The sequence below is a fragment of the Lepeophtheirus salmonis genome, chromosome 7, assembly GCF_016086655.4.
Source record: "Lepeophtheirus salmonis chromosome 7, UVic_Lsal_1.4, whole genome shotgun sequence".
NCBI lineage: Eukaryota > Metazoa > Arthropoda > Copepoda > Siphonostomatoida > Caligidae > Lepeophtheirus > Lepeophtheirus salmonis.
In genome coordinates, this window is record NC_052137.2 from 5,840,619 (window position 1) to 5,848,426 (window position 7,808).

Genomic DNA, 7,808 nt, shown 5'->3' on the forward strand with positions numbered 1-7,808 from the left:
TTTTATCAAATAAACACCTGTTCATGAAAGAAAATATTTTCTTCTATTTCATAGAGAGACGTAATTTGAAACTGGTACATACATTGTATATCTCTGTAACGTAGAAACTGTCTAATTAAATGTATAATTTTGTAATATACCTATGATTAATGTGTTATTTTCTAAAATGATGACTTACGATGACGTATGAAGAATCCAATGTTTGTATAAAACACTTTATCAATCTCTGAAAATAATGAACATTCTCAAATTTCATTTAGGCCTTCAGGGTGGTCCATTGAAATCTGAACACTTACTAATTCAATAATAAATGAAAGTGGAGTGACTGAAATTAATTCATATTTTGACATATTAAAGCATAGACAATTATTTACAAAACAAAACAAACTTGAACTCTCTAGATTACGTAAAAGTAGAGAAAATGACACTTGAACGTGATTAACAAATTTGCATCACGTAACCCAAGCAGTTGGGCGTTACTAGGACCACCGCTTACACCGTTAGCAAGTCTGAAACGCTCAAGAGAAAGCAAGGCTCTGTCAAAAAGGCCTAACTGGACCCAGAGGAGTGAAAGAAAATTACCCAGGCAAGTCCCCACAAGTCCATGTGGTCCCGTGCGACAGATATCGGATTTGTACTCAACACTGTTCAGAGAGCTATTTAAAAAAAGGAGTAGGAAAGAGCCTTGTGAGGGCAGAGAGGCCACTTTGACACCAAACTATTTCATGTGTTGAAGGATGAACACCCATACATATGATTTAGCTTTTTTTTTTGTGAAAACAGTTAGTGTAATAAACTTTAGTCAGAATAGTGAATATGTATGTACATTAAATTAATTACTTCTATGACATTAAATATGGTTCAAACTGATTTTATTCGCGAAACATCCGGATATCTGGATCTGAGTCCACTCATAGTCTTATATGTGCTTATGATATTGAAACATCTATGATGTTCAAGGATAACATCTTTTTGAAGAGGTTCTCTTGCCTCTATTGGTAGATCTCATCTCCGTTAATGGAAGTATCAATCATTGTCCAGATGTCTTTAAGTTCCAAATTGATTACTTCATCATCCATTGGTTCATATACACATATGCCACTCCGGATCTATTTCTAGAGTCAAACTGAGGATATGTTTAATCAAGATGAGTAATACTGGAATGAAATGTACCATGAGGAACAAAGAAACTTATGATCCTCCATCAGCAGCTCTTTCTTTGAAATTCTTCAAAAGTCTACTATATTTCATCTCCTAATCTTCTTATAAAACTCTTTCATTGATTTAAGCACTTAAGTGTCATTGGTGTACATAATAAACGGACATTGTATATTTATGAAAATGAATCCCGTGGAAAAAAAGAAGAAGACGATCTTAGACCATGAAATTGAATGTGGTCTTCCTCTCAAGATATTTTGAAGAGCAAAGCTGCAAAAGATTTTCAACTATCCTATTCCTACAATCTACATATATTGGAGAAAAAGTAATTTCATATTTCCCGCCTTTTTTAAAATAAGTATATTTTGTTTATTATTGGTCACATTGGATCATACGATTAAGCATTGTAAAGGTGTGACTGTATACTGCAGATACTTGGCTAGTTCGAACGTAAATTATCCTACGTCGAGTATAAATTCACCATATTTTACATTTCTACTACCTGAAAGGGAAAAACGTGTCAAAAGTGACCAAGGAAACTTGCAATGTACACGATACTCTTTTGGTTCGTCTTGCACAACAGTGGTTTTATAGATTTTCCCCCCGCTCAATTGTGCCCTCTACTGTGAACAACTCGACCCTTTGAAGCCGCCGATCAAAGAGAATCAGCCAGCATTGATGAATAAGAGAGAAATCATGTTTCATCAAGGCAACACTTGGCCGCACCCATTTTTGATGACGCACCAAAAGCTCCGGGAGCTCAAATGGGAAGTTCTTATGCTTCCACACTACAGTTTGGACCCTCCACCAAGTAACTACTACCTGTTCATGTCTATGGCCAACGCCCTTGAGGGTACACATTTGACAACTATTGAGGCCTTTGAAAATTGGTTGTTCGAGTATTTTGCCAATATAGACTACGATAAGGGTATTATGAAGTTGGATTCTCTTTGGCAGCAAGTTATCGAACAGAACATGGCATACTTGGCTTAGATCGGATTACTCTAACACTTCTTATAAAGCATAGAAATAAAGTGAAAAATACGAAATTACTTTTTCCCAACCTATTATATGTATAAATAGTTCATGAGAACTATTACATGACAAATTTGTAAATAAATCATAGAAAATTTACGAAATTCGAATATTTTGAAAACTATTTGAGAAATGAGATCAATAGTAAGATCTATGTTGATTTGTAACACTTAAACATATATAGAGGACAGAAAAAACTGAAAAAATAAAATTAATATCAAAGAAATTATTAAATAATGTTAGAATTATCTTTAATATACTAAAAAATATTAATAATGTACTTTTCAATTTGGATACATTTCTTTAATGGGTAATACAAACTTTCTTTTCAAAGATTTTCCATTTATTACATTTCTGACCATGATTCTTCTTTTCTGTAAAAAAATATATCGTAAACACATAGTATTTTCCCCAGAAATGTTTTTACATATTTACAGAAAATTTGAACAATTCTGCATTTTTCTTTAATATTATATTACGAGCAAAAGATTACCCTACGTTGCTCAAGCCCAGGAGGGAACGGGAAATTGCATTATAATGGTCAATATTATTTCTTCGTAATGGACCACTTATGCATGGACTTTCTTTTCCTTAGCAGTTGCCCTTATTATTTAATTCCTGAGTAGTGCACCACCTCCTTTTCTGAATAGATTCAATTATATTCACAATCTGATTGAACATTATTGTGTTCTCATAAAAGACGAATTGTAATCCTGAGGATTTGTTGGGAGTTATAATTGTAAGTCTTTTTGAGACTAAGAGTAGAATTGGAGATGGACATAGAAGTAGTTCTAGGAAATTTTATTGAAAATATATCCTTTTTGCCTTCCTCCCTTGTCACAGTTGATTGTAACTGATCTAATGCAACGTCATGCGATGTGATATCATGTATGAGTATATCAACATGTAAATAAGAAGTATATTTCAATTTGCTTTAATACTTGAAATAAAGAGTCAGTCAGTTCTATGTGTTTTTATTGATATTAATTGATACTTAAAATGGTGCAGTCAGATGGTAATTAAGTTAGTAAGAGTTATTGAAAAACCTACGTGAGAAAATTAAATATTAAAAAGGATGCGGACCAAGAGCGAATTAGAAATGGAAAATCAATCATTTATAGAGTGGATTCTTAAGCTGGAAAAGAATGTGAAAATAACAAATCAAGAATCTACAGTGACAATAATGAAAATGATAATGGAGGAACAAAAACAAGCTGAAGATGAAAACCGACAATTCATGGAGAAGATGTTTGAAATTTCACAGATCATAAAGTTAGTAAAAATGATGAGAAAGTCACAGAAGGAAGGCTATCAACAAGTCTGAGAGAAGTAAAAATACACATAACCCCACCACCTTAAATCGAAAAAGATGTGAAATTCAAAGCATTTAAAATTGGAGAGCACTCTGGGACAATTATGTAATGACGATGGGGATGAATGGCCAGACAGAAGTTAAGAAAAAAGCAACTTTTAAATCATTATGTTGTCCGGAGATGTTGAATAAAATCAATCACACCATGGAAATCAACATTGAATATGAAAATTCCATAAAAGTAACTATTATGATGCAATTAGGAAACAAATATGGTATTAGAACAAATAAAATTACTGGAACGAAAGCAAAAAGAGGTATGAAAAACTTGATTCATTCTACACTTCATTATGTGTTCATGCTAAAAACTCTGGGTTACGTGAGATGACGTTTAATGCTTGGATGTTAAATTAAATTACACTGGGGATCAGAAATAAAGATACAAAGAAATTTTTATTATCCAAATCACCCAAATTAGCCCTTGCAGAAACCATTTTTATCTGCTGCTGTGAAGAGTAGGGAAAAGTCCAGGAAGAGGTATTGGCTAGAATATCATTAGGAGTAACATCTAGTAAAAAGCAACAAAATGTTAAAGAGGTGATAAGTCAAAAATGCATGGGCTGCAGAGGTAACAATCATGGAAAGGGAGGAAAATGTCCGGCATATGGAAAGAAGTGTAATCGATGTAGAAGAATAGGGCGTTATCAAAGAGTTTGCAAGTCCAAAATAGAAAATAAACTATTTGCTGCAATAAGAATAAATTGGATTAAGGAAGATAATAATAATCAAAGTTTTACTGGATGTAATTTGTGAAATTAAAGCAGTTCCCTATACAAGAGAAGAAGTTTGTTAAGTAGATGGGCCCAATAAGAAAATTGCGAAAAAGTACGAAAAAAGAGAAGATTTCAGGTGTTGATGCATCTCAATTAGAAATTATTGGAAAGTTAAGAATTACTTTAGCGTTAAATTCAGTAAAAAGTGAAGTAAATGTAATTATATATCGAAGTATTCCTGATATATTCTTGTCTAGACGAGTACTTAGAGAACTGCAAATCATTTCAAAGGATTTCATAAACAAATGGGTGTAGCTACGGTGGTCCAACTTGTGAAGAAAGAAGATATAGACATTAAAATAAAATAATTGATGGAATAATTTGGAGATTATTTTTGAGATGAGGAAGAATTGAAGATTATGGAGGGGACACCAATGAAGAAAAGTCTGAAAGAAGATTATTAACTATACACAATTCATACTGCAAGGAATATACCATTGACCTATAGATAAGAAGTGAATAAAAAAATTAACAAAATGGAAAGAATTAAAAAAAAAAGTAAACTCGGTGATAGAACAGTAGATTGGTGCAATCCATTAGTAGTTGTACCCAAACCTAGTTTAAAAGTGAGAGTATGTGGGGATATTAAGAAATTGAATGCCCAAGTTAAGAGGGCAATCAATCCCATGAGAACACCTTGGGATATAATACCAAGTATTCCAACGAACATTGAGTTTTTTTACAACATTCGATGCAAAACAGGGATATTGGCAGATGTAACTGGAAGAAAAAATAAGAGAATTGACGTGTTTTATGGCTCCTTCGGGTAGAACTTTTTTTAATAGAGCTCCGATGGGATTCATAGCAACGGGGGACGCATATTCTCTTCGTGGAGATGAGGCATTGGAAGGTTTATCAAACACTTACAAAGTCGTAGATGACATTCTCACTGTATCACACAATTTCAAAGACCTGTAGAATCCTACAAAGATGTAAAGGAAACAAAATAACATCAAATCCATCTAAATTCATATTTGAACAACCTAAATTAAAATATTGTGGATATATTTTATCCAAGAAGGTTATTGAAGCGGGTCCAAGTAAATTGAATGCTATTAAAGATTTTGCAGAGCCATCATCTTGAAAGAAATTAAGAAGTTTTTTGGGATTAGTGAATCAATTGGGACAGTTCTCACCAAGAATTAGTGAAGTTATAGGTCCTCTGAGAGACCTTTTATCGTCAAAAGTAGAGTATGTGTAGACCAAAAATCATTCTTTATCAATGAAGGAAATTAAATAAGTTTTAGCTTCCCCACTAACATTAGCACCGTTCGATCCAAGATTAGAAACCAAACTTGAAACTGATGCATTGAGATATGTATCATGTCAAAAGCACAAAGAAGAATGGAAATTAGTTCAATGTGGCTCCCGATTTTTATCAAGTGCTGAAACAAGATACTCCATAATAGAATAAGAATGTTTGTGTGTAGTGTGGGCTATAAAGAAATGTCACTTATATCTAGCAGGCGTATCTACATTTAGTGTAACTACGGATCATAAACCACTTGTTCCTATTCTTAATAATTACACCATAGATAAGCTAGATAATGCAAGACTAATTGGATTTAAATTGAATATATCAATGTATAGATTTGAAACAAAATCAATAAGGGGAAAATATCATGAAGTACCAGATGCATTATCGAGATCACCGGTGTCTCATCCCCAGGAAGATGAAGAGTTGGATAGAGATGTTGAATATCACAGAGGACAGGTTATTAGATTAGAGGTACTGAACTATTAGAACTACAGATTTAGACGATGAAGAAAAATTCATTGATCCATTAGTAGAAGATATTAGAAAAGAGGTAATGAAAGATCAAACATTGATCAAAGATTTTGTCAATGCAGTTGAAGACAATTGTATAAACGATTCAGTACAACCATTTTCCAAGATATTAAAGGATTTAAATACTAAAAATAGTCTTGTTTTGTATGGTAATAGGCTGGTAATTCCAAAAGAGAATCAATTTCTTCAGGGATTGTTGCACAGTTCACATCAAGGTATCGAGAAGACGAAAAGAAGAGCTAGATAGACGATTTCTCGGCCTGGAATGAACTCAGATATTGAAGAAATGATTAGAACATGTAGAAAATGTATAGAAAGATTACCTAGTCTACCAGAAGAAACGATGATGAGGGATCCGATACCAATGAGGCCATTTGAGAGCACGTCTGTAGATTTGTTTGAGTATGGAGGAAAAAATTAATTGGTATATGGAGATTGTTTTTCAGGATATACATATGAAGAAGAATTCAAAAGAGTTCCTTCTTCGTGAGAAGTAATAGTGGCATTAAGCAAAATATTTTCTGAAACCGGGATTCCATTGAAAATAAGAACAAATCAAGGCCATGAGTTGAGTTCCAGGGAATTTAAGACATTCTTGAAGATGTGGGGAGTAATATGGGGACCTTCTTTACCCCATTTTCCACAATGTAATTGACATGCTGAGAGTTTGGTGAAATGTATGAAGAGTCTATTAGTTAAAACAGGAGGAAAATGTAGATGTGATGAATTCTTACATGGAATAATTGAATTTCAAACACTCCAAAGGCAGATGGAAGATCACCGAATGATATCTTATTTGGTCTTCAAGTATGATCGTGTTTACCTATTCATGTGAAGGGCTATGGTACACAATCCGTAAATGAACAAAGAGACTGTTTGAGATGAATGGAGGAGCTAAGGGAGAAGGAGAAAATCCGCCATAATAATAATAATAAGAGGGATTTACAGGAGTTGAAAATAGGAATGAAGCTGATGACGATGACGGACTGATTATTGGGGGGGGAAAATAGAAAATATAAAGTTTGATTAAATGCAGGAAGAATTATATGGCAAAATAGACGTTTCTTGAGGCTGAAGAAAGGGGAAGAAATTGGAATGTGTGGAAGACAATTTTGATACTCATGAACTCGGAGTCAGAAGGTCGAAAAGAATTCGAATAAGATCGAAATAAGGTGGGAGATGATGTGATATCATATATGAGTATGAACATGTAAATATGTGATTATACGTAAAATAATGAGTCTGTCTGTTCTAAGTGTATTTATTGATATTAATTGAAACGTAACATCATGAGCTCTCTTTCAAAACATTCTTAAAATTGTCAGGGTGTCCACGTTGATTTTGGGTTTTTTTTAACATGCCCATTCTACGCTGGATTTTTACCATTAATTTTAATATATATATTATTATGAATTAAAAAACAAATGTCCTATAAACTGCTAATGAAATATAAGTATATGTATGCAAAAAAAAAAATTGTCTAGATGAGAAGTCCATCTTTTACTTTGTCAAAAAATTGGGAAATCGAAATTCGCGAAGAAAATTACAAAATAACTTTTTTAAACTAATTTTCTAAAAAAAAGTAGTAAATAGCATTTATTGGAATTGCAAACAGGAACACAAACCTATCACGATTTATTTTGTACTTGCAAAAACAAAATAAATTATGTAGAATAATGGT

The 7,808-nt window shown here is 32.9% G+C and overlaps 1 long non-coding RNA gene across 1 annotated transcript; it reads right to left on the bottom strand.

Moving 5' to 3' along the window:
• Nucleotides 1-4,495: 4,495 nt before the first annotated feature.
• On the bottom strand, nt 4,496-7,023 carry LOC121122060 (uncharacterized). The gene is made up of 7 exons (XR_011781144.1): nt 6,862-7,023; nt 6,581-6,786; nt 6,451-6,513; nt 5,970-6,387; nt 5,475-5,723; nt 5,322-5,417; nt 4,496-5,260 (listed from the first exon to the last, which is right to left on the bottom strand). It is a non-coding gene; the product is annotated as an uncharacterized lncRNA (long non-coding RNA).
• Between the last annotated feature and the right edge of the window lie 785 nt (nt 7,024-7,808).